Here is a 27,381-nt window from a genome sequence, read left to right as displayed (position 1 = left end):
ACGCCTTACGTCTTACCAGGCATTGTTGTCTTACCCACCCACCCCCACCCCGGTGTTTGTATGTTGAGGTCTTAACTCGCAAGTAATCATCCAACAACTACATTTAAAGAGGTTGTCAAAGAAAGTGATTAGGGTAGTATTAATACGGTGAGATTGGTATCCTTTGTAAGAAGAGGCTAGCGAACCTGGAGGTGCTTGCCTGTAATACCAGCACATAGGAAACTGAGGGAGGAGGCTCAAGAGTTCAAGGCTGTGTAGCACAGCCCTGTTTCAAAAAGCTAAATAAATAGGAGGCTGGGGAGACGGTTCACTCGGTGAAGTATATGTCGCTTAAGCATGAGGACTTGAGTTCAGACCCCCGCCACTCTGTCCCAAAGGTGAGGACGGTGGCAGCATGTCTGTAACCCCAACACCAGGGGTCCAGAGACAGGCAGATTCTTAGGGCTTGCTGGACAGTTTCGCTTAGCTCCAGATTCAGCAAGAGGCCCTGTCTCAAAGAATAAAGTAGGAGACAATCCAGGAAGACACTTGGTGCTGACCGAGTGCACACGTACCATACAAACATGCACACATACCTGCCGCCACCACCACACACATAAACCAAGCACACCAGGAAGTGAGGAGTCTAGACACTAGAGAAGATCATGTGATGACACAGAGAGAAAGTGGCCAATGAGAGAAGAAGTTAACCTTGCTGATACCTTGCTCCTGGATGTCTAGTCTGTTGAATGCCACCCAGCCTTGGTCCTTCACTATGGCAGCCTGGCACACAAGGGGCTTCAGGACTGTGTGGACTTACCAGCATCACAGTTGGCTTTGTGGTGGGCACTCCTCCCATGGCTGTGCTTGTGTGGCAGGGAGAAAGTTGTCATTAGCTTTAACATCCCTAGGGACAATGCTCTTCCTGTCCTGAGCAGCTAGGGAGACCACAAATGATGCTCTTTCACTGCCATCTAGGTGACATTGCTGTTCTTGCTCCCTCCAGTGACATTGCAGGAAATGTTTCACTCCGACCCAGTCTAATCCCTTGCACCTCAGAACAAACATGGTTGCCCTGCTTGTCCTCCCATTCTCACAAGGCTTCACCAACCCAGGGGGACCCCAACCCAGCCCCCAGGCCACTCCTCCTCCTGCAAATCTCCCTTTACAGTAGACATCACCATTGTCTTAGCCACAAACCTTGGAGACCTCAGTGCTTCTCCTGCCTCAACCACACCCAGTTCATTAGCATGCCCCTTTCTGTTGGTTCCATTGCCATCTGCCCAGAATCCCATCATTTTCCACTCCCTCCAAGGTGCCGAGCCCAGCAGAGCCACTGTCTTTCACCTGTGGTCTCACTTCTGCCTGAATCCCAAAAGTTTCTTGCTGCTGCCAGAGCTTGGATGCAGACCCAAGCTCAGCACTGCACCACACTCTGGAGGACAAGGTCTGAAATGGAGTTATAGGTCTAGAACCTGTGTCTGCAAGGTTGCCTCCTTCCAGAAGCTCAAGAGTCCTTGCTTTCTCCAGCTTCCAACAGCTACCCAGACTCCCTGTCTCTGTATTCAGACACTTCCTCTCTCTGTATTCTGACCCTGTAGCATAGTGTCTTCCAGTCTCTATATTCAGACACTTCCTCTCTCTGTATTCTGACCCTGTAGCAGTGTCTTCCAACCCTTGCCCCCTCTTTATCCCTCCACAGACGAGTTCTTTCCCAACCACGCTGTCCCACTCACACCCAGCTCCTAACCCTGAGAGTTCCTTCTGTCCTGCGCCCCAGTGGCACGGGTTCTGCCTGGGCTTATTGTCTGACATCGATTTATTTGCCGTTTGCCTTGTTGTCCCCTCTACCTCCAGATGGTACAGAAGAACAGACAGGTGTGCACTTTGATTCATCAGTGGATGCAGATGAAACTGAGAAGTCACAGAGTGGTTACTGAGCCAGGAGACTCCAGAGTCTGAGCTCTGGGCCCCACACATCCAGTTGAAGGTCCTTCAGAACTCTGCCTGCTGCACTTGCCCTCAGATTAAAGGGATAAGCTTGCTCCGGTTCTATAGGAGTTCCTTAAGCGGGCCACAGACTGTATCTCCGTCTGAATTCCATAATTCTGCTAAAAAACAAAAAAAAAGATAAAGATTGAGCTATCAATACATGCTTGAGAATTAGAATGAAGAAAGGCGTAGGTCGGATAGATTAAGGAGGGAATAGGATGGATGGAGGATGGATGGATGGGTTTGTGTGTGTGCACGCATGTATGCACTCGTATGTATCTATATGTGCCTGCTTGTGCACTTGGAAGTATCTGTTTGTATGCATGAATATACACAGAGTTTATTGTGTGAAATAGACTCTCAGTGCAAGACACACACTGCAAATGGCCTCTCAGGCTAGAAACTCAGAAAAGGCTGGTGTTGTAGTCTAAGACCTCTGCACAATTCCCTGTGTTCAAGGGCCGGAGGGCAGGGGCAGTTTTCATTCTATTGAGCCTTCATCTGGTTAGATGATGCCTACCCACATTTGCTGAGAGTCCATTCACTCTTTGCGTAAAATGCTTTTCATAAAAACGCTCTCTCAGAAACATCAAGAATATTGGGTTTGTTGGCCATGCTACCTCTCTCCAGCAGGTAGGAGGAAAGGAAAGATTAAGCAAGTCACCTCATATGTCTGAACCATGGATGGGATGGAGCAATGTCCCCACAGCTCTACAGAGGGGCTGGCCTGCAGAGATGTTCAGGAAATATAATTCCACATCATCAGCTGTGTGGAAGTCCTAGAGACACTCGAGGAGGCCTGCCCTGGCCCCTACTCCATCTCTTAGCCTCTAGTCCTCTGTGCACCTAGCTCAGACCTGGACATTGTTGCTCCTGGTCCCCTCCTTGGGGACATGTCAGCTTCTGCCTCCCTCTCCACAAACTGTACACAGTAAGCATCTTATCTGTGCATGTCATTGTGACTGACGTGTGTTTCCAGGGTGGAAACATGCACACATCCCCCTAAGTTGTCCGTTGTGGGGTTGCACAGACCTCGGAAGCATTTTGCTTGTGAGAACATTTTTGTGTGAATTTCAGACCCACAAAGACATTTTCACAGGAAAAGTGGGAGTCTGGCCTGGGGCTGCCCAGTTTCAATGACTTGTTTAGCTGCTCAGGAAAATAAATACAAATGAATTTGTGGAGACCAGGAGATGAATTCCAACCAAACAAATGCGGTGGTCAGCAGTCCACTCACCAGGGTGGTAGAGTCTCAAACCAAACAACCCGGACTAATGTGATTACCCTACAGCTTGGGATGAACAGGGCCTTCTTCACAGAAGGCGACAAGGCCCTCGAGCAGGAAAAGAACCTGCTTAAGGTCAAATGACAAGATTTGGTAGTTTTTCTTAGCTATCTGATACTAATAAAGCACACGCTAATAAGTAATAAAGCCCACTAATAAATAACAAAGCACACACTAATAAAGGTTTTTAAAGGATAAGATTTTTTATGTGTATTTTTAATGTTTTACCTGTTACAGGTATATGTGTACCTCATGTGTGCTGGTGCTGATGAAGGCCAGAAAAGGTGTCTGATCCCTTTCGGAAATGACTTACAGATTATTGTAAGCCTCCATGTAGGTACTGGGAACAGAACTTGGGTCTTCAGCAAGAGCAACCTGTGCTCTTAACTCCTGAGCCATCTCTCCAGCTCACATACTGATTCTTTTTTTTTTAATTTATTTATTTATTAAAGATTTCTGTCTCTTCCCCGCCACCGCCTCCCATTTCCCTCCCCCTCCCCCAATTAAGTCCCCCCCCCTCCTCAAGAAACACAGTCCCTACAACTTTCTAGGGGATTCTCTCTGTTGACCTGATAGTGTTTATTGTCAGCTTTTCAGGATCTAGACTCACCTAAGAGAAACACCTCTGGCCATACCTGCGAGGGGCCAGCTAGGCTGGGTTAGCCTCGGGCCAAAGCCTGCGAAGGATATCATGATTACACTCATGAGGGGAGGCTGGTTATGTTCTAGCAGGAGACTCTGGACTGTTCATATAGCGAAAGTAAGCCAGGCATCAGCAGGCATCCCCCACACTTTGCCTTCTGAGTGTGATGTGACCCAGGGGGACAAGAAACCGAGACAGCTGAGAGTGCTTCTGCCCAGGTCTGCTCGCCACCATGTCAGGGACCAGGCACCCTCTGCCACCCTGACTGGACCTCACAGACCACAGAGAGTGAAGGACAACAGGCAGGAAGGTGTCATCTGGGCAGCTCCATTATTGTCATGTACAAGAATAGACAAGATCCCTGAGGCGAAAGAACAGACGTGGTTGCCCTTGGGTAGAAGGGGCTGGGAAGGTATTTTCCAGGTCTCACCCCCAGTTATACTGCCCAGCCCTATACCAGTCTTTCTCACACTGTCCGTGCCCTCATCAGGGCTTTGTCTCCATGGTCCCTTTGCCTGCATCCTTCCCACTCTGACCACCTGGTTAATGGCTCTCTTGTCCATGAGATGCCCCTCTTCCAGGAAAGTAGCTCTATGAGGAAGGTAATAGACTTTTTCTTTTGGGCCACCAACCAGCTCCCAAATCACGATAAGAGACTTAGTATTAGTTATGAATGCTTGACCTTATCTTAGGCTTATTTCTTGCTAGCTCTCATAACTTAACCTGTTTCTCTTGAGTTACATTTTTGCCTTGGGACATTTTACCTTTCTTTCCTTCTGTATATCTTCCTTTCACTGCTTCCCATTTCTGGCTGGCATGGTTTTTGACCCCACATGTATCCCCCTCTTTCTCTCTCATTCTCTTCAAGAGAGTAGACGTGAGCCAGGACTCCTATGGGTCTAGGCATGAGGCTGGGACCTCCAAGGAACTAGGCCTGAGCCAGGACCCCAGCATGTATGGGTGTGAATCTGGGACCTCCGAGAGAGTAGGCATGAACCAGAGATCTCTGTGGGCCCAGGCATGAGTCTGGGAGTAGGCCTGAGCCAGGACCTTTGCAGGTCCAGGTGCACCCGAGTCTGGGACCTCCGAGGGAGAAGATCAGAGCCAGAGACCCTTGCAGAACCAACCCCAAGCCAGGGACCTCTGCAGAAATGGATCTAGACTAGGGACATTTACAGAAACAGGTCTGAGCCTACAATTTAGACCAGATGAGGCTTGAGACAACAAACTTCATGGGAGTGGAGCAAACCCTGGGAGTGCTGAGCGACCTCCAGGAACATGGAGTGAGCAACAGGGTAACTAGAACCATGGCACTGACTTATCATGAGGAACAACCATCTGAGCCTTGGATCCACTGGCACCTGGAAGATCAATCACCAGAGTCACAGACAGCCCCAACCACAACAATTAGAAGAAAAGATGAATAGACAAGGTAAGAACACATGCAACACCACAAAGAGCAACACCAGTAAAATCTAGAGGCCCTACAACAGCAAGATTTGAACAACAAAATATAGATGAAGCAGAAGAAAATGACCTAAAAAATAACTTCAGGAGAATGTTTCAGACTTTTAAAGAGGAAATGAGAAATTCCCTCAAAGAAATGGAGGAAAAGACAAACAAAAAATTGGAAGACATTAGCAAATTCCTTAAAGAAAACCAAGAAAAAGCAATCAAATATATGAAAGAAACTATTCAAGACTTGAAAACTGAAATAGAGACAATAAACAAAACACAAGCTGAGGGAATTAAAGAAACAGAAATCATGAGAAAAACATCAGGAACAATAAACGCAAGCATGAACAGCAAAATACAAGATATGGAAGAGAGACTGTAAATACAATAGAGGAAATAGACTTGTCAATCAAAGAAAACATTAAATCTAACAAAAGCTTAATACAAAACATCCAGGAAATATGGGATATCATGAAAAGACCAAGCCTAAGAATAATAGGTATAGAAGAAGGAGAAGTTCAACTCAAAAGCATATATAATATATTTAACAAAATCATAGAAGAAAACTTTCCCAATCTAAAGAAAGATATGCCTATGAAGATACAAGAAGTGTACAGAACACCAAATAGACTGGATCAGCCTGACTTCTCATTGGAGACAATGAAAGCCCAAAGGTCGTGGTCAAGTGTTATACAGACATTAAGAGACCATGGATGCCAGCCCACACTACTATACCCAGCAAAACTTTCAATAACCACAGAAGGACAAAACAAGATATTCCATGATAAAACCAGATTTAACCAATACCTAGCCACAAACCCAGCCCTACACAAAGTATTAGAAGGAAAAATCCAACCCAAGGAAGTTGGCTACATCAACAAAAACACAGACAACTGATGATCTCACAGCAGCAATTCCCAAAAAGGGAAAAACACACAAATTCACATCACCAACAACAAAACCTAAATTAACAGGAGATAGGAATCACTGGTCATTAATATCCCTTAATAGAAATGGACTCAACTCACCTATAAAAAGCACAGGCGGGCTGGAGAGATGGCTCAGTGGTTAAGAGCATTGCCTGCTCTTCCAAAGGTCCTGAGTTCAATTCCCAGCAACCACATGGTGGCTCACAACCATCTGTAATGATGTCTGGTGCCCTCTTCTGGCCATACACACAGACAGAATATTGTATACATAATAAATAAATAAATATAAATATTTTTAAAAAAAGACACAGGCTAACAGATTGGATATGAAAACAGAACCCATCCTTCTTCTGTGGATACAAGAAACACACCTCAAACTCAAAGACCAACATTACCTCAGAGTAAAGGGTTGGGAAAATTTTTTCCAATCAAATAGACCTAAGAAACAAGCTTGTGTAGCTATCCTAATATCTAACAAAATCGACTTCAAACTAAAATCAATTAAAAGAGACAAAGAAGGATATTTCATATTAGTCACAGGAAAACTCCATCAGGAGGAAATCCCAATACTGATCATCTATGCCCCAAATACAAGGGCTCCCTCATATGTAAAAGAAACATTTCTAAAGCTTAAATCATACATTAAACCCCACACACTAATAGTGGGAGACTTCAATATTCCACTCTCACCACTGGAGAGGTCAGTCAGACGAAAAATTAACAGAGAAATAAGGGAACTTACCAATGTTATGACTCAAATGCACTTAACAGACATCTATAGAATATTCCATCCAAACATAAAAGAATATACCTTCTTCTCAGCACCTCATGGAACCTTCTCAAAAATTGACCACATACTCGGTAACAAAACAAACCTTAACAGATACAAAAAACTGGAATAACCCCATGTATCTTATCAGATCACCATGGCTTAAAACTAGAATTCAACAGCAACACTAATCCCAGAAAGCTCACAAACAAATGGAAATTAAAACAATGTTTACCTGAATCACCAATGGGTCAAGGAAGAAATAAAGGGAGAAATTAAAGACTTCCTAAAATTCAATGAAAATAACCACACAACATACCCAAATTTATGGGACACAATGAAAGCAATGTTAAGAGGAAAGTTCATAGCACTAAATGCCTACATAAAGAAGCTAGAAAAATCCCACACTAGTGAATTAACAGAACATTTGAAAAACTTTAGAACAAAAAGAAGCAAACTCACCCAAGAGAACTAGATGGCAGGAAATAATCAAATTTAGAGCCGAAACCAACAAAATGGAAACAAAGAAAAGAATACAAAGAATCAATGTGACAAAGAGTTGGTTCTTCAAGAAAATCAACAAAATAGACAAACCTTTATCCAAATTCACCAAAAGGCAGAGAGAGAATATCCAAATTAACAAAATCAGAAATGAAAACGGGGACATAACAACAGACACGGAGGAAATCCAGAGAATCATCAGGTCATATTTCGAAAACCTGTACTCCACAAAATTGGAAAACTTAAAGGAAATGGACAACTTTCTGGATAAATATCACTTACCAAAATTATATCAAGACCAGATAAACAAATTAAACAGACCTATAACTGCTGAAGAAATAGAAACAGTCATCAAAAGTCTCCCAACCAAAAAAATCCCAGGACCAGATGGTTTCAGCTCAGAATTCTATAAGATTTCCAAAGACAAAATGATACCAATACTTTTCAAATTGTTCCACACAATAGAAGCAGAAGGAACATTGCCAAACTCTTTTTATGAGGCTACAATTACCCTGATACTCAAACCACACAAAGACATTACTAAGAAAAAGAATTACAGATCAATCTCACTCATGAACATTCATACAAAAATACTAAATAAAATATTGGCAAGTCAAATGCAAGAACACATCGGAACCATCATCCACCATGATCAAGTCGGCTTCATCCCAGAGATGCCAGGATGGTTCAACATACAAAAACCTGTCAATGTAACCCACCACATAAACAAACAGAAAAATAAAAATCACATGATCATCTCATTAGATGCCGAAAAAGCTTTCGACAAAATACAACATCCCTACATGATAAAGGTCTTGGAGAGAGCAGGGATACAAGGAACATACCTAAACATAATAAAGGCAATATACAGCAAGCCAACAGCAAACATCAAACTAAATGGAGAGAAAACTCACAGCAATCCTACTGAAATCAGTAACAAGATAAGGTTGTCCAATCTCTCCATATCTAGTCAATATAATTCTTGAAGTCCTAGCTAGAGAAATAAGACAACAAAAGGAGATCAAGGAGATACAACTCAGAAAAGAAGAAGTCAAACTCTCACTGTTTGCTGATGATATGATAGTTTACATAAGCGACCCCAAAAATTCTACCAAGGAACTTCTACAACTCATAAACACTTTCAGTAATGTAGCAGGATACAAGATTAACTCCAAAAAATTAGTAGCCCTCCTATACACAGATGATAAATGGGCTGAGAAAGAAATTAAAGAAACATCACCCCAAAATAGCATAAAATATCTTGAAGTAACTCTAATCAAACAAGTAAAGTTCTTTATGAACTTTAAATCTTTGAAGAAAGAAATTGAAAAAGACACCAGAAAATGTAAAGATCTCCCATGCTCTTGAGTAGGCAGAATTAACATAGTAAAAATGGCAGTCTTACCTAATGCAGTCTACAGATTCAATGCAATGCCCATCGAAATCCCATGAAAATTCTTCACAGACCTCAAAAGAACAGTATTCAACTTCATATGGAAAAGCAAAAAACCAGGATAACCAAAATAATCCTATACAATAAAAGAATTTCTGGAGGCATAACAATCCCGACTTCAAACTCTACTACAGAGCTACAGTACTGAAAACAGCCCAGTATTGGCATAAAAACAGACTAGAGGACCAATGGAACCAAACTGAAGACCAACATACTAATCCACACACTTTTGAACACCTGATTTTGACAAAGAAGTAAAAAATATCAAATGAAAAAAAAGAAAGCATATTTAACAGATGGTGCTGGCATAACTGAATATCAACATGTAGAAGAATGAAAATAGACCTCTATCTATCACCATGCACAAAACGCATGTTCAAATGGATCAAAGACCTCAACATAAAGCCAACTACACTGAACTTCACAGAAGAGAAAGTGGGAAGTACACTTGAACGCATTGGCACAGGAGACCACTTCCTAAATACACCCCAATAGCACAGACACTGAGAGAAAAAATTAATAAATGGGACCTCCTAATACTGAAACGCTTCTGTAAAGCAAAGGACATGGTCAACAAGACAAAACGACAGCCTACAGAATGGGAAAAGATCTTCACCAACCCCACATCAGACAGAGGTTTGATCTCCAAAATATACAAAGAACTCAAGAAACTGATCATCAAAAGAACAAATAATCCAATAAAAATAAATGGAGTACAGACCTAAACAGAGAACTCTCAACAGAGGAACCTAAAATGGCTGAAAGATACTTAAGGAAATGTTCAACATCCTTAGCCATCAGAAAAATGCAAATCAAAACAACTCTGAGATTCCATCTTAGACCTGTAAGAATGGCCAAGATCAAAAACACTGATGACAGCTTATGCTGGAGAGATTGTGGGGTAAAGGGAGCACTCCTGCATTGTTAGTAGGAGTGCAAGCGGGTACAACCCCTTTGGATATCAGTGTGGTGATTTCTCAGAAAATTAGGAAACAACCTTCCTCAAAACCCAGTAATACCACTTTTGGGTATATATCCAAGGGATGCTCAATTGTGCCACAAGGACATGTGCTCAACTATGTTCATAGCAGCTTTGTTTGTCATAGCCAGAACCTGGAAACAACCTAAATGTCCTCTGACCGAAGAATGGATAAGGAAAATGTGGTACATTTACACAATGGAGTATTACACAGCAGAAAAAAATAGCGACATCTTGAAATCTGCAGGCAAATGGATGGAGCTAGAAAATATCATTTTGAGTGAGGTAACCCAGAGAGACAATTACCATATGTACTCACTCATAAGTGGTTTTTAAACATAAAGTAAAGAAAAGCAGCCTATAAATCACAATCCCAGAGAACCTAGACAACAATGAGGACCCTAGGAGAGACATACATGGATCTAATCTGCATGGGAAATAGAAAAAAACAAGGTCTCCTGAGTAAATTGGGAGCATGGGGACCCTGAGGGAGTCTGAAGGGGAGGGGAGAGGCAGAGAGGGGAGCAGAGAAATACGTAGAGTTCAATATAAATTAATAAAAAAATCACCAATTAAAAAAAGAGCAGATATAGCAGAGGCCTGAAAGCGAACAGGACCAGTGACGTCCTGAGGGCCCCTTAACAAAGGGACTTACAATGAGTGGCTTCAAACTGCACAATCAAATCCTCAACTCTGCAGCCCTAAAAATCTAAAACCAAGGTGCAGTCAGAACCATACTAAGGAGTACTTAAAGAACCAGTGCTTGACTGTCCCTATTTCTGGTGGCTCCCAGTAAGCAAGGGCGTTTGCTGCCTAGTGTCAGGCTAAGCCTACGCCCTGTTTCCAGGAGGGATGTGACTGTCACCTCAATGTGTTTTTTCACATGCTTGTAACTAGGACACCAGCCATTATGTTTAGGGGTCACCTTGACCACACCACCTCACCTCAACTCCCTGTGTCTACCAGGACCCAGTTTCAAAGAAGAGAAGTACTGAGGGCTCAGATGCCAGTCTATCTTTCAGAGGCACACAATCCAACCCAAGTTAGGGAAAGCTAGGAACATCCAGTGAGTCCCCCAAGTCAGCACGCTGGTGGCACATCTCTGTTAATCACACCCAGTTTGTATTCTTGCAAGGAAGAGGTCTGCCCTCCCGGTGGCCTCTAAGACCATCTCACAGTGGTTCCCTGACTGTAAACCACGGCCCATTGGCTGTAAACTGTTTGTAAGGTCTTAAATAAACACAACCAACCTTCTGAAGCTGGTGAATCATCACTTACCCACCAAGCCCCACAGCCCTGAGATTCGAAAAACAAACCAGCAGGCAGAGCCAGCCACCCACAGAGGACAGCACTTAGGGTCTCTGTGACAGCTGCATAGCCAAGCCCCCCTCCCATGGTGATCCTGTCAGAACTGGACCAGGGGTGTGGATACAGCCCAGGATACAAAGGGTCTAATTGCTATGGGATAATTTAAGTGAAAGGCTTTGCCCCTTGACTGGACTGAGCCCATAGCCAGGCCCTTCCCTCTGTTGTATTGGAAGCTGAGATGCCTTAGTTTCCCCATTTAGCTTCTAAGTCCATCCAATAGATAGCTTTCAAATGATGTCATTTTATAGCCAGGACCACAAGGGAGCAACCTGTGGGAAAGATAAAGACTCAGGATAAGGCTAGTTCAATCATTCAGTGGTGGACTTTTAATAGTAGCCAATAGAACACACACATACATGCATGCTGGGGTGTGTGTGTGTGTGTGTGTCTGTCTGTCTGTCTGTCTGTCTGTCTGTCCAAGTCAGAGGTAAGGCCCAGAATCTATCTCTACTCCTTTCCATTTTACTTTTGGAAACAGGGTCTCTCTTTGTGCCTGGAGCTTGTGATTTGGCCAGCGTGCCCTAGGGACTGTCTTCCTGTCTACCAGACTTTATGTGGGTTCTGGGGATCTGAACTCAGATCTTCACTTTTACATAGTGGGCCCTTTACCCACTGAACCATCTCCCCCGCTCCTATGCTCAGAATTTAAAGCACAAAACTTTCTATAAAACAGATTGGTGCCTTGCCTTCTAGGCCCACCTCTGGTGGTGGGCGGTGGACATTGCCTTCTGCAAGCCCAGGAACAGCTGGGCTGGGCTCAGCACCTGCTTTGTGAGCAGGTGTATAAGGTTCCCTTTCCCAGGTAGCCTCCGGCTCCTGGGCTAAGGGCCACTTGACTCCTCCTTGCTCTTTGCTGCTGATCCCCTCTCCTCTGCCTGAGGAGGGCAGCGACATGGTCCGCGTGCCCACATTTCACAAGTTGGTGGGCTGGAGGCCTGTTAAGGGGACCAAGTTCTCCCAAAGAGCAGTGGAAGGGAAGAGCAGTCTGGATAGCTAAGACTCCCTCTCACTAGCCTTGACAAGAGACCACGTGGGTGACTTTTCTAGTGTTGTACTTCTAGAAGCTTCTGCCAAAGGCAGTGCAAACAGTGGTGACATCAGCTCACTGTGTGACCTGTGGTTAGTCTATGCTTGCTGTCTCTGCTTCTTCATTTACAAGGCAAGGTGTCACTGTGGTCCCTTCTTTCTCCGGAGTCAAAAAGGATGGTGGCGCACGCCTTTAATCCCAGCACTCGGGAGGCAGAGGCAGGCAGATCTATGTGAGTTCGAGACCAGCCTGGTCTACAGAGCTAGTTCCAGGACAGGCTCCAAAGCCACAGAGAAACCCTGTCTCGAAAAACCAAAAAAAAAAAAAAAAAAGAAAAGAAAAGAAAAAGAAAGAAAGAAAGAAAGAAAGAAAGAAAGAAAGAAAGAAAGAAAGAAAAGGACCAAAAGGATGCAGGGAAGACAGCAACGTGGCCATTTGCCTGGTGGTCCCAGCTAGTTCTGTAGAGCTGGAACCTAGCCTGTAGCCCTGGCTGTGAGGCCTCCGGGAGTCATTCAGCGTCTAAGCCCATCTGTAAACAGCAGCTACCGCAGGGGGATGAGAGGATCAGCAGAAGACCAGGCATGACAAATGATTCACATGCTGACAGTGGCTTTTTTTTTTTAATTGTCGTCATGGCTGTTTTTCCTGTTACTGCCGACAGTAGGCTGTTCTATCTCCCGAAAGCAGACGCAGACGGGCTCCAATGTGAGCAGGTTGCAAGAGACAGGAAGACTCTGTACGTTACCAGCAGGGGTCTGGAGAGGTCGGGCTAGAAGCAGGGGAAGGCCACCGGAGCTCCAGCCACAGTGCAGGACACTGTAGACAACGTGGTGCTTAGACCTGCCAGGACAGCCTGCAGCGAGCTCCACCTCTGAACAAGGGAGTTGAGCTATGGCCTCCTGAAGGCTGGACTTCCATGGCCTCCGGATCGGTGTGGGGAGCAGAGCTGGTGTCTCCAGGGCAGGAAACTACAACTGCAGCTCCTGCATCCTGAACGCTGACAGTGAACCTGGATGATCAGGACAAGGAAAGTGCCAAGGGAGCCTGCCGACTCCGGCTTGTCTTTTCCACGGGTATAATACACATTTGGAGCCTGAGGACGTGGGCCGGTGGTTAAAGCCCTTGCCATGCAAGTCAAAGGATTGGAGTTCAGCTCCCAGAACTCGTTTAAATGTCTGGTGGGTGCAGTAGTCTCTCTATAATTCCAGTCTCAGAACAGGAGCCAGGTAAGCCCGGAAACGAGCTTGCTACCCAGCTCTAGATATGACTGCGAAACCCTTCCTCAAAGAATAAGGTGGACGAGTGACAAAGGAGGCTTCTACATACATGTGCATGAACACCTCGCATGCCAACTCGCTGCAAACACACACGCACACACACACAAAGATCATGATGCCACTTACAAAAATGGTGCCTCTTGCTCTCTATGTTCTGTGGGAGTCTACAGAAGTGAATCTGTTCCATTTTGCCTAAAGGTCAGAGAGTTCAGATCTATTCTTTCTCCTTCAAGGTTACACGACAGAAAGTTTGCCCTAAGGTGTGGCTACTAACAGGATGCTTTGACCTAGGGTGTGGTTCTTTGATGCTTTGGGTATTGAGCAGGTAATTACTTTGTTTGCTCTTTGTGTCTTGGTAAAGAAGCCTTTTGCTTCTCCCCGCCTCCTTTGGACTGGGGTATAAAAAGGCTATGAGAAATAAACACGAGGCGAATCTCAACCTTTACTAGAGATGCCCTCCCGATCCTATCTGTTGACTCGTTTATTTCTTTCTTAATCTTCATGTTTCCCTCCAAGCACAGACGAATAAACTGGGCGGGACTCTGCAGATGTCATGACAAATAGTCCTCGACATGGGGCCAGGCAGATGTCGCCTCAACACGGGACCCAACAATGTTCTTCCGTGGATCGTGCGCATTAGCCATGTACTGTCAACATTGCACGGGTGGGAAAACTGAGGCCCAGTGCATGGTGTGACTCACTCTGGAAAATAAGGACGTAGCATGTGCTTAGATGGGGGAACTTTCACAGCAAAGACCACAGAGGCCACCAAGAGGCTCCTCTAAGTATTTTACTCAGGGAGACAGATGGGAGGTGTCCTGGGAGGGAGGATGGGTGGCCGAGACTTGCATGTGAGAGAGGCCATCATGGGGGCTGTAGTACAGGGATCACAAAAGGCTGAAGAGGAGCAGATCTGCAGGGCATCTGCTTCAGGTCTCCAGGGGAGAGGAGGTCGGCTGGAGGAGGACCAAGCCTAGGGTTCAGATGGAGGAAGAGCTGACAAGAACATGGGGCTTCTTGGGGAGGTATAGCACAAATAATAAAAACCTAGAAACAGAACTTGGGGTTCAACTTGAAAACCAGAAAAGCAAGGCAGCCAAGCCACTAGAGAAGTCTTACTTCTACCATGGCTGGGCAACCATAGACTAAGCAGATTAAGTCTCTCTCCTCCCATTTTATATTCCCTGTGGTGTTAGGATTAAAGGCGTGATGTCCTAGTACTGAAATTAAAGGTGTGAGCCACCACCATCTGGATTTGTTTCTACATTGATCGTGTATAGCCCAGGGTAGCCATAAACTCACAGAGATCCATCTGCCTCTGTCACCCAAATCCTGGGATTATAGGTGTGTGTCACCATTACCTGACCTCTAGTGGCTTTAGTTTTGCCTCTGGTCTTCAGGTAAGATTTATTTGTTAAAAAACAAATACTATACCACTACAGGGAGGAGAAGCATAAGATGAAGGGGTTGGTAGATATTACTTTGAGGCCTCTTTCTGGGCACCTCAAGGAACAGGATGACTTTTACAGGGCAGAGCTGTGAAGGTGGCTAGTTTCCAGTGGTCCTCTAAGAAGAGATGCTCCATGGGTTGGTACTTAGGTTTGCTCTGCGCTCGGGACTTGAACCTTGGTCACCAAGGCTGCAAGGAAATGAGGAGGCCATCTGGACAAGAAGAAGGAAGGACAGTGCAGAAAGAACAGAGCCAGGGATACAGCTACAGGAACTCACTTCCAGGGCCAGGCAGAGAGGGAGCCTGTGTAGGAGACAGAGCTGTGGTCCCCAAGGTCAAGTGAGAACTCTTCAGAAGGGACAAGCTAGAGAGAGTAGAACACTTGTTCCCTGGGCCCTTCCTAGGCCTGACTTTCTTTGGTTACTTTAAAAACGTATTTCTTAGGAGCTGGGGAGATGGCTCAGTCAATAAGTCACTTGCCTCACAAGAATAAGGTCTCGAGTTCAGCTCCCAGTTTGTGGATAAAAAGCCAGGAGTGGTGGTGCATGCTTGTCATCCCTGACAAGGTGAGATGAGCAACAGAGACAAACAGACCTTGGCAAGTTTCCTGACCAGCTAGCCTAACCTGCTTGCCAAAGCTCCAGGCCATAGAAGAGACCCTGCCTTAAACACAAAGTGGAAGGCTCATGAGAAATGGCACCCGAGATCATCTTCTGATCTCCACATGCACGAGCACACAGGTGTATATGTACACACATGCAAACACGCAGCAGACACACACATGCACAAACAACATTCTTGGTCACAGACTTGCACAGATAAGTTGCATGTTATCGGCAGTTTGCAGCTTGCAGAGTTTTTCCCTAAAGATCTACCACGTGACCCTGGTATAAGCAAAGCTAAGTAGATGCAGTGGTCTGGACCCCTGTCTTCTGAAGCCACAGCAGCTGGGTAGAGACCTGAGTCCATAGATACTGCACAAGGCAAGATGACAGCAATAATTTGAGTCCTTTCCTGGCTCCCCACAGCTCTGCCTGGCTCTGGAGGCCAAACAGGGTACTAATTGGTACCCTGGGGTTAAGCACTTTCCCAGAGCCCTGCTCTGCACCCCTCCCTTGGCCTCTCACACCCCTAAACACCAGGCTAGCAGGTTGCACCAAGAGCACATTCATGCACCAAAACTGATTGGTTTCTGACAAATCCAGCTTGGCCTCTTTTTAGCACCTACTCATCCCCAGGGGCTGAAACCTGATCCACAGTGATTTTCTCCAGAACCAAGGGGGGGCAGGGAACTACTCCCAGGGAAGGCCTGTAGATGTGATTAGCAGGTGAGGATTTTAGGGGCCAGGAAGTCAGGTGCTGTCAGCACCAGAAAAGCTGAGCTGGTGACCTACTTCCAGCTGGGAGACTAGGCAGGTCCCCCAGCAGGAGGCAGAATGGGCTTCCTGTCTAGAGTCATGAAAATATCTGAAATTCAATAAATTAAATAGGAAGGACTTTATCTAAGGCCACAGTGAGTTAATATAACCATTATTACCATAATTTTCATCTCCAGACCACCATCTTCACTATCATCACCAATCACTGTTACTATAATCAACATCATCACCACCATTATAATTACTTTTACTGTTTTAATCCCCACCACCATTTCATCAGCACCTTCATTATCACCATCATCAGTACCACCACCATCACCATTATCATTACTGTCACCACCATCACCATCATTGCCATCACCACCATCACCATCATCATTACCGTCACCACCATCACCATCATTACCGTCACCACCATCATCATCACCATCATTACCGTCACCACCATCACCATCATTGCCATCACCACCATCACCACCATCACCATCATCATTACCGTCACCACCATCACCATCATTACCGTCACCACCATCACCACCATCACCATCATCATTACCGTCACCACCATTACTATCATTACCGTCACCACCATCATCATCACCATCATTACCATCACCACCATCACCATCATCATTACTGTTACCACCATCACCATCATTGCCGTCACTACCATCACCATCATCATCACCATCATTACCATCACCACCATCACCATCATCATTACTGTCACCACCATCACCATCATTGCCGTCACCACCATCACCATCATCATCACCATCATTACCATCACCACCATCACCACCATCACCATCATCATCACCATCATTACCATCACCACCATCACCATCATTACTGTCTCCACCATCACCATCATCATCACCATCATTACCATCACACCATCACCATCATTACTGTCTCCACCATCACCATCATCATCACCATCATTACCGTCACAACCATCACCATCATTACCATCACCACCATCACCATCATTACCGTCACCACCATCACCATCATTACCATCACCACCATCACCACCAACATCATCATCATCACCATCATTACCATCACCACCATCATCATCACCATCATTACCGTCACCACCATCACCATTAACATCACCATCCTCACTATCATAACCACTCCCTTGACCATCAACATCGCTATTATCATCTTTATCGCTATCACCATTGCTACCATCACTGCCACCATCATCACTACCATTACCGTTATCATCTCTATTATCCTCAATATCACCTTCATCATCGTTACCGTCATCTATTTACCGCTATCCAACATTATTCTGGAAAGTCTCCAGACTCATGGAGTCCTCCTCCCATGCCCTACTGCCTCTGCCTGTCTCCCTGCCTCATGGTACCTCTTCTTCCCCATTCTCCCATACCCTCTCCTCCCGGTACATACACTGCTTTTCAAAACCATCATGTCTACTTCTTCATGTTGCATAGAGCGTGATTTCAATCAAAAGATCCTGAGAGGAAATTTCGACACATGAAAGGCGAGGGTGGAAGCTGCTTGTGTCTAAAGTAATTGCAGGGCAAGTCACCCTCCACCACTCTTCAGTGAGCAGGACGGCCACTTTCTCTCCTTAGCTGGAAAATCCCTTGGGGAGAAGAGGCACTAGGTTACACCAGGGAAGATCCTCAAGTCTTAGTTGACTCTCTCAATCTCACTCTGTAGTAGGAAGAGAAGGGAAAGGAGGGGAGGGAAGGGGAGGGAAGGGAAGGGAATTCCTTCACTGGCTCCTCTGAGAAGGGTGAAAGAAACATTCTTTACAATCCCCCACTCATGTGTTGGCCTTGAGATCTGGGCTGTACCCCCACATCCTACTGAGGGAAGAGGGCTCCAGCTACCAGGCTCTAGACCACCATTCCTTCTGATCGCCACTCCCTAGAGCCTTGCCAGCAAGGTCAGGCTGGCTCCTGCACGGGAGGCAACAGGGGCCAATATCCACAAGGCCACTTGCGAGCCTATGTCCTCTTTTTCCCCCTTCCCACCTAGATCCCCAGTCGTGCAGCCTCATTCAGCCTCGTTGGCTGGCCTTGTGCAGCTTTTACACTTAGAATCACAGGATTCAGCTTCGGGTTGGGGTTAGGAAAAAACAGGGAACCTCCTCTTATACACATCCTTGGGGGAAGTTTAAAAGTCTCTTCCCCCCCCTCCCCAGGTAAAGAGAGGGGGGACCAAAATGACTTCAGGCCACCCAAGGGCCCCAGGGAGTCTAGTGCGCGTGTCTCTGCTGCAGGCTGAATTATGCCTGGCAGAGCCAGTCTGACAGCCTGGGTCGACCGCTTTCCCACAGCTGCCTAATGAGGCCCTCTGAGTGGCTGCGGCTGCGGGGAGAGTGGCCAAGGTGATGATGACATCCAGGGGACCAATTTGGTCACTGAATGACTGACCCAGCCATTGTGCCTCATGGAGCAATTATTCCCCAGCCTGCCTGGCAGCTTAGGACGGCTTTGGGGCTCAGAGTTCCCCGGGGCAGGTCATTCAGGAAGAATAAATCTGAAGTTGCTCTAAAGTAAAAGGAGGCACCCCACTTTGAGGTAGGGGTAGCTGACTGTGATACACAGTTGTCTATAAGACAGTGATGTAGTCACAGACCTGTTCACATTTGCCCTGCCTAAGACCCTGGGCTGAGCTTAATACTGTGTCTCCAGCTGTTGCTGGGGTCACCCCTGTAGTGAGGCATGTGAAGCTCAGGTGCAGGTCCAAAGTCACTTGTGACTGTATATGACCAAATTCTTGTGATTCTACACCAGCCTGTTCACCTCCCCAAACTCGTGTTTCCCCTTATGCTGTGCGCACCCCACCCCACATCCCCCTCTCCAGCCCACTACCCACTCACTCCTCAGTGGCACAGGAAGAACTCAAAATCAGTGGGTGGAGCTCAGCCCTGAGTGGGGAAGTTGGATAGAGGGGACTGGGAGGTGAGTTAAGGAGATGCAGCAAGTGACGGTCATGATGGGCCAGCTGAGGGCCTGAGTGAGGAGTGGGCAGGGGCTGCATCATAGAGTGGGAGAGCAGCTGGAGCATCAGGAGTAGCAGGAGCAGTAGGGGGCAGCCTCAAATGGTGCAAAAACCCTGGCAAATACCCAGGCTACAATTGGCATCCAAAAAAGGCTGAAGGCGTATGACAGGAGCCAGGCAGGTGGAACCGGGCTATTCCCAGAGCAGAGGCCAAAGCTGTGGCAGAGTGTGGATTTGCTCCAGTTTTGGTCTGAAGGCATCTGCTTGGAGCAGAGCTGGCAAGTAAGGTTGACCAGACCGTGCATTGCCTAGTGAACTCACCGTTCCAAAGCTATAGGCCTTGGCAGCATTCCTGCCCCCTCCACCAGTTGGCATCAGTGCCCAGTGGATTTCCCGAGTCTGGACTCTGTACAGGACTATCTACCCTTGCCACAGCCCAAGGGCCTGTCCAGCCTCAAGGACAACCCTCCTTCCAAGGTGACCCTAATTCTGCCTCTCTGCTTCCCCTTCCACCTTCCACTAGAATTCATCATTGCTTCCTCTCAAGTTTTGGGGTATTGTGGTACCTTCTTAGGGGCCCAGACTGGGTTCTGGCTGGCTCTTGTAGACATCTAAGTACTTCTTGACCCTTTTGGGAAAGTGAGGAGAGTGCAGGTTTTAGAATCAGACCGCCTGGAAGAAAGGCAAGAGGAGGATGCCTTCTGGAAGAGCTGACCAAGCTGGCTCTTAAATTTGTAAGATGCAGAAGATGGGGAGGGGGAGAAATTAAGGAAGAGAAAGTAAAAATGCTAGAGGCATGAAAGACTCAGCGTGTATGGGTAATGGTGAGAAGCAGTGAGGTGGAGGTGTGGGGAAGAGAAGGGAAGCTGAGTTACTTGTGCAGAGCCTACCTAGGCCCTAGATCAAGGGGGAAGGAGGCTTCAGCTCCCCCTGTGCTCTAACCAAGAGCAAGCAGCAGGTTCCCAGTGGATGTCAGCTGCCCACTGCCCAGGTGACACCATGCCTTCAGCCTGTTCCATCCTCCACGAACAACGGCCTTGGCTAGAGTTCTCTAAGAGCCCCTGAGAGGGAGGTGCTCCCTGGCTGGCCCAGCCTCGCCCTCCTCTGTTCCAGGACTCAAGCATGTGGTCCTATCACCATCATCTCTCTCTGATTCATTCACTCACTGATCGTTATCCCCGGACCCTTCCAATGCTTCAGACAGGCCGTCCATTTAATTTTGTAAAACCAAACAGCACGACGCTGGTTCTCTCAGGATGCACGGGGAGCGCGCGATACGGTCTGTGGAATGTTTCTCAGAGCAGTGAAAAATTTAATTTTTCCCCCCAGCATCAAGATGTGTCAAACATAATTTATGCCTGGACATAATTCATCCCCAAAGATAAATATTGAAACCCAAGAGAGGAGAGGCAGCTGCAGAATTTGCTGGGGCCCAGGGGCGGCCGAGTGGGTCCCCCTCCCATCCCGCCACTGACGGGGTGAAAGCATAGAGGAAAGCAAAGCTAGCCTGGGATCTGGCCTCGGTCTCCTGGAAATGCTGAGTGCATTTCTTTCTCTTTCTTTTCTTTCTCCAGGCCTCTTTTGTGTCTGCGGACTATTGCTCTGTCTCGCATAAAATCTCTCGCAATAGAAGTCTTCAATTAAAGTCACCTACTGGTCTTTGTCAGTTGAACTTGATGCTGTCAAATCATGCAGAACTCCTTAAGCCAATACAAGTCATTACAGAGAGAGTGAATAAGAGCCACGGCGGGCAGGAGCCCTCTGTGATCAATTGATATCTTCCTTCGCTTGGGAGGGGGGTGGAGGTCTCAGAGTCCTGCTCCCCGCCGCCTCATCCCCCCCCACGGGGGCCTGAACCCCTGGATCCAATTAGACCGCAGTTCGGCGGGTCTGAGGGTGCGCTGAAAGGCCATCGGTAGGCGAGCCCATTAATAACTCGCCAGTGCCCTGCGTATTGTAATTGTCAGTCTGCAATTTACAGTAATCCTCCCATGCAAAAGCCCAAGTCGCTGCAGCTGATTGGAAATTCATACGCCCGTTTGAAAGAGAAAAACACAAGCTGCATGGGTTAAAAGGCCACAGCGTGCAAGTGTGTGTGTTGAGTGACAGACATTTTAGTACTAGCCTGGGACCATATTTTAAAAGGTCACTGAAAACTCTTGGCTTGGGCTCTCTGACAAACAATGAACGTCCTGGGTATTTATTTGCCATCTCTTTGTTTTTACAGCACGCAGAATGAATGACTTAAATGACGTTGTGCGGGCCTGCATATTGTCATCACAGGTTACAAGTCATTATGAAACTCCGTCAAATCAAACCAAACCCGGTCAAGGCAATGAGACTAAGAGTTATTTGCATTCCTTCTGTCATAAAAAATCATATCCCCTTACTCAAGACTTTCAATTCGTTATTAAATGCAGCCACGAGAGTATTTCGGGTCTGGCAATATAAGCCCAAGGAAACCTTCTTGGTATAACTCAGTGTAACAGCTCAGACCCGATCCCACTAAAAAGTCCCAGTTGAGCGTATCTGGGCATTCAATCAAGACATACATATTACTTTTAAATAAGATTAGCCTCTATATTTTGCTGCTTAAGTTAAAACTTTTCATGTCTTTTTCTGCTTTTATATAAACTCCAGCATAATTCTGTTTTAGCAAAATACTTCAAACAAATTAAAAACCTCAAGTTGAATGTGTCCCTAACAAAAACTTTCTTAATGGCGTTGCAACACGTTTGCTGATGTTAAAAACACTTTCTCATAGATGAATGTTCCTGCCCCTCCCCACTTCCTTGTCTTTGGAATCACAACAGCACAGCATCCTCCTTGGCTGCTAGGACATAGGGTTTGACTGGTTACTTTCCACTGACCCACAGTACCTATTGAAAAAATAAATTGTCGTGTCCTATCTGACTACAAGTAGGTTCTGCGTTAATTGGGAAATGGAAAGTGATCAGTTGGACGAGTGTAAGGTGGAGAATCGGGGTAGATGAACACACTGTCCCCCCAAAGGATACTAGTTTTGGATATGCATCTTAGTTTAGTCTCCATTGAGTGATAGAATACTACAACGAAAGCAACTTAGGGAGCAAAGGTTTATTTTAGCCTGTAGTTCCAGGCTGCCGTCCATCACTCAGAACTTAAGGAGACAAGGTTTATTTTAGCCTAGTTACAGGCTGCTGCCCATCACTTACGGGGAGTCACAGCAACCATAACTTGAACACTAGGCAAGAAGCAAAGAACAACGAACTAATTAATGCATGCACGCCAGCGCTCAGCTGGCTTTCTCCACTCTTATAGATCAGAATTCCACACGTAGGGAATGGTGCCACCCTGAGTGGGTGAGACTTCTCACACTGATTAATGTCATTAAGATAATCCCTCAAAAACATTCTCAGAAGTCCTTCTCCCTGGGTGATTCTAGATCGTGTCAACATGACCAAACTAATTATCACATGTAAAGACCAGGGGCAACAGTGGCTTTCTGATCTTGGAACTGTGGAATGTCAAAGTAACATCCATTCCTAATCCAAAGACAATGGCTCTGACTGCTCTGAGATATAAGGATCAGGGAAGACTGTCATGAACAGTGAGCGCTCAGAGACTTCAGTCTATTCATTGGGCACTTGGATCCAAGGAAAGAAAACCGAGCAGCGAACCTGTGCCGGTTCACACGGAGTCTCCATGTTCAGTGTATTTTGAGCGGACACAGAATGAGGCCTTAGTGACGGTTCCCACGTTGCAGTCTCTCACCCTGGTATCACCTGCCTGCCTAGGGTACATAATCTAAGCCTAAAATTTCACTGGAACTGGTGATGACCCTCTTCTGAAATGGTATGTAGCTGGGGTTTCTTCAGAAGCGAAGCTCACAGAGGTCCTCAGCTTCACTCCATGGTGCAGTGGGCGGATGGCAGGCACCTCATCTGACACCCTGCCTGTGAGTGTGGGTGGGGCCCGGGAAAGTGATGCCTGCCTGCTGTTGTGGCTGGCCTACCTTCTATGGCAAAGATGCGAGGGTATGCATCAGTCACAAGGGTTCCCCATTCAATGGACTGAGTTCATGGAGACAAAGATGACCTAGGTGCTGGAGCAGACCCTTTAGAAGCCAATCCAGAGCTTCCTAAGAAGATAGCCATAAAGTTGGGGTGGGGGATAGGCGGGTGCTTGTGGGCAGCTAGCAACCAGGTACTTGCATCTACAAGATGGTGGACGCTACCAGCAGTCACGGAGCACGAATGAAGACCGAGCCTGTGTGAGCCCAACGCTACAGGGGAAACTTGACTACAGCCTTGGGAACTCCAGAAAGACCCTAGCTAGGCTGAGCTGGGACTCCAGAACAGAGAGGATGTGAGCTAAGATATGTCTTATGAGCCAGTAAGCACGGGGACTTGTTATTTGGCAACAGAAAATGAACACGCGTGGAGGAATGAACGCCCAGTCCTGACCAGCTAACACACTAAAGCTGCTTCTCAGCCTCACGTGTGGACTCTCTCCTCATATGGCAATCTAAACATTACATTGCTTTAAGGCCTCCTGTTCTTAAAGACATTTATATAAATAATCTACTTCTTGATTTGGCTGTCACTGTGTTCTCTAAAACAAATACCTTTTCCTTTTAAAGGGCCCCGAACAGGCAGCGTGCTTGACATCAGTATAAAATTCTCTTGTTAAGCCCACAGAAATTAGCACTTAGGAGAAAAGCTGTACCTTTAAAAAAACACCTGACCAAATATTTCATAAAAGTAACACACAGCAAATTCCTAAGGTAGAGTCTCTGGATTTACAACCATCAAACTATATTAAACTTAACAATATCAAGATTTATCCCCTATTAAGTGGAGTCTCGTTTTGGTAATAGCTCACACTTGGTCCCAGAGGATCTCAAATACCTTCGGCCCTTCACCGGGTACCCTTGTCATGATTCATAGCGAGGTGCTCAAAACCCTCATTATGAGGTTCTGCTGCTATGCTGGGGTGTGACATACCTACCTGGAAATGGGAGTGGTGTGGACACAACGCAGAAATGGCACCAAGATCTGGGCCATGCAGAAGAGGAGGGGCACTGAAGGTTATCCCTAACAAGCACGTGTCCCAGGCCACCGAGGGGCAGCCCTCATGGACTGCCCCCTCATGTTCCAGTGGTGTCAAATGTTAGTGTCTGGCTGAGTTGTCTTTTCTAAACAGTGCCATCAGAAAAGCTCCATCCACAGAACAGAGAGGATCGAGACAGCTATGGGGACAGGACCCCTCCTGCCTGCTTAGTATCAGCTCGTAACTGTCCCCAGTTGGCTATCCCATGTGCTCTTCAGGAAAACTTATTCTAAAGGCAAGTGCTGGAGGCTATACCCAGAGATTCCAGCTGTGTTGTTAATCACTGGTCTGGCGGCGGCCATCCTACATCTGGGAGCCCAGAGCGGCAAGCAGGAGAAAGATTTCCCCATGGAAACCCAGATTTTGATTGTTGTTTAGAAAGACGCAGCCCATCCTCAGAGCTGTAGGGATGTGTAACTGCCCACACAACTTCAGTTGAAATGTGGAAATTAATTTTAAAGACTTTCAGTGATCAAGCACCTTTAACTAATCCTTCACCAGTTATTGAGGGTTTCGAGCTATGTTGCAGCTCACTGGCAGAGCTCTTGCCTAGCAAGCATGCATAAGGCCACAGACTCAACCCCCAATCCTGCCAGAAAAAAAAAAAGTCAGTTATTTATTCTATCATGCCTGGCTGGCATCTTCAGAGTGTGCGCAGCCTTCCCTTTAAAAGAATAAGTGCTGCGATTTGTTCTTTTCGCTGTGGTAAAATACCTTGAGAAAAAGCAGCTCACAGGTAAAGGACTTGTTTCTGGCTCTCAGTTCAAGTGTACAGTCCAGCATGGCGGGAAGGAGCCTGAAGCAGCAGGCCACAAGGCACAGAAGACAGATGTCCGCATGCTGGTGCTTAGCTCGCTTCCCCTATTATTCATTCTGAACCCCTATAATCAAGAAATGGTCCCACTCACAGTTAAAATGGGTCTTTTCCTAACAACTGATGGAATTCCTTGCAGGCATGCCTTCGGGCCCACTTTCCAGGCGATTCTGCATTCTGACAAGATAACAATTAACAATAAGCATAGCACGGAGTCTCCTGAAAAGATGACACCTGTCACTGGGTCATTAACTTCCGTGTGAAGTTCTCTGTGTCGAGAACTGTTTGTCCCTCAGAACACACCACGTCTTCCCCCTTGTGATTAAATAGGAATGGCCCCCATAGGCTCATAGACTTGAAAGTTTGCTCATTAGGGACTGGGGCTACTTGAGAAAGAATTAGGTGTGGCCTTGTTGGAGGAAATGTATCACTGGGGATAGGCTTTGGGGTTTCAATGTTCAAGTCAAGCCCACTGTCTCTCTCTCCCTGCTACCTTCAGATCAGGACCATGTTATTCATTGCTGCTTCTCCAGGGCTTTGAAGAAGTGAACTGTGCAGCCAAAGTGAAAAGGAGACACACCAGCTACAATATGCAGTATCCATCCCAACCAAAGCTTTAAGAGCAAGTCAAGATTTTCGAGACAGTTCTCTACTGGCTCCTCTCATTTCTACACATCTCGTTTGTGTCCAACTGGCCAGCAGGCCCTACTCTTCCCCTAATCCTGTGATGCACTGATACTTAGAAGGGCCTAGTTCTCACTTCTTTGAGCAAAATCATAGTTTTAAAAAACTAGCAAATTGGGAACTGTCCTGCCCTTCACTCTGTTGGTGGCCCTGGTTCCCCAGGAACCATTCAGAGGAGATGGAGACAGTTGAACAAGGACAACACTGCCTTTCACCTGCACACAGCTTGAAGCCTAGAACATGGGGTGGCTGACACGTTCTTGGCACTCCAGTGGATCGGATATGTGATGAGATGGTGCCAGTGGGGAGCGAGGTGTTGATGTGGGCCCAGAGCAGTGGCCCCAGCAGAAGAGGGGCTGAGGGCAGGAGGCTGCACCCAGAGTTGCAGCTGGGGCTTGGGGAGGGATGGCGGGGTCTGAAGTCACAGTTAGGGCTGGCAGGATATATATGGGGCTCCTGGGAGCTGAGCTGGGTCAGGTGCAATTCCTCCAACGGGGACAGCCTTCATGGGTCACAGTCACAGTCTTCTCTGTGACAATCAGGGGCCAGCGTGGAGAAGCAGAGACTGGTTTTTATATAAACCTGATTCAGTAGAACCTCTGCACCAGAAATGGGTCCCCTTCTAGCCCAATTTCAGGGCAGCAGGCCACTTTCTGGTGGGAAAGTACCAAGGTGGGGTCCCAAACTACTGCAGAGTTGTGTATGACCTTGCCTGGACATGTCCTGAACACTACTCTGGATGCAATTGTGAAGGTGTTTGTGGTCAAAGAAGAGAAACGTAGCTCTCTGACACTCAGCACACTCAGGCATAAATAAAACTCGAAAAGTCCTGCAAAGAACACACTTCACTCACAACGCCCAAATGTCATTAACAGAGCAGCACTTTTAACTCATGCCATATCACATCTGTGGCTTGATGTGGGAGTGATTTCTTATTAATAAAGAAACTGCCTAGACCCATTTGATAGGCCAACCCTTAGGTAGGCGGAGTAAACAGAATGGAATGCTGGGAGAAAGAAGCTGAGTCAAGGAGTCGCCATGGTTCTCCCACTCCAGACAGACGCAGGTTAAGATCATTCCTGGTAAGCCAGCTTGTGGGCTACACAGATTAATAGAAATGGGTTAGATCAATATGTAAAAGCTAGCCAATAAGAAACTGAAACTAATGGGTCAGGCAGTGTTTAAAAGAATACAGTTTCCGTGTAATTATTTCGGGTAAAGCTAGCCGTTCAGGCGGCCGGGTGCGGGGACTCAGCCCGCCGCTCCTACTACTACAGAGTGGCGCCCAACGTGCTAATGAACTCCACGTAAAACCTGA

The sequence above is a fragment of the Microtus pennsylvanicus genome, chromosome 14, assembly GCF_037038515.1.
Source record: "Microtus pennsylvanicus isolate mMicPen1 chromosome 14, mMicPen1.hap1, whole genome shotgun sequence".
Taxonomy (NCBI): Eukaryota; Metazoa; Chordata; class Mammalia; order Rodentia; family Cricetidae; genus Microtus; species Microtus pennsylvanicus.
This window is presented reverse-complemented; position numbering follows the sequence as displayed.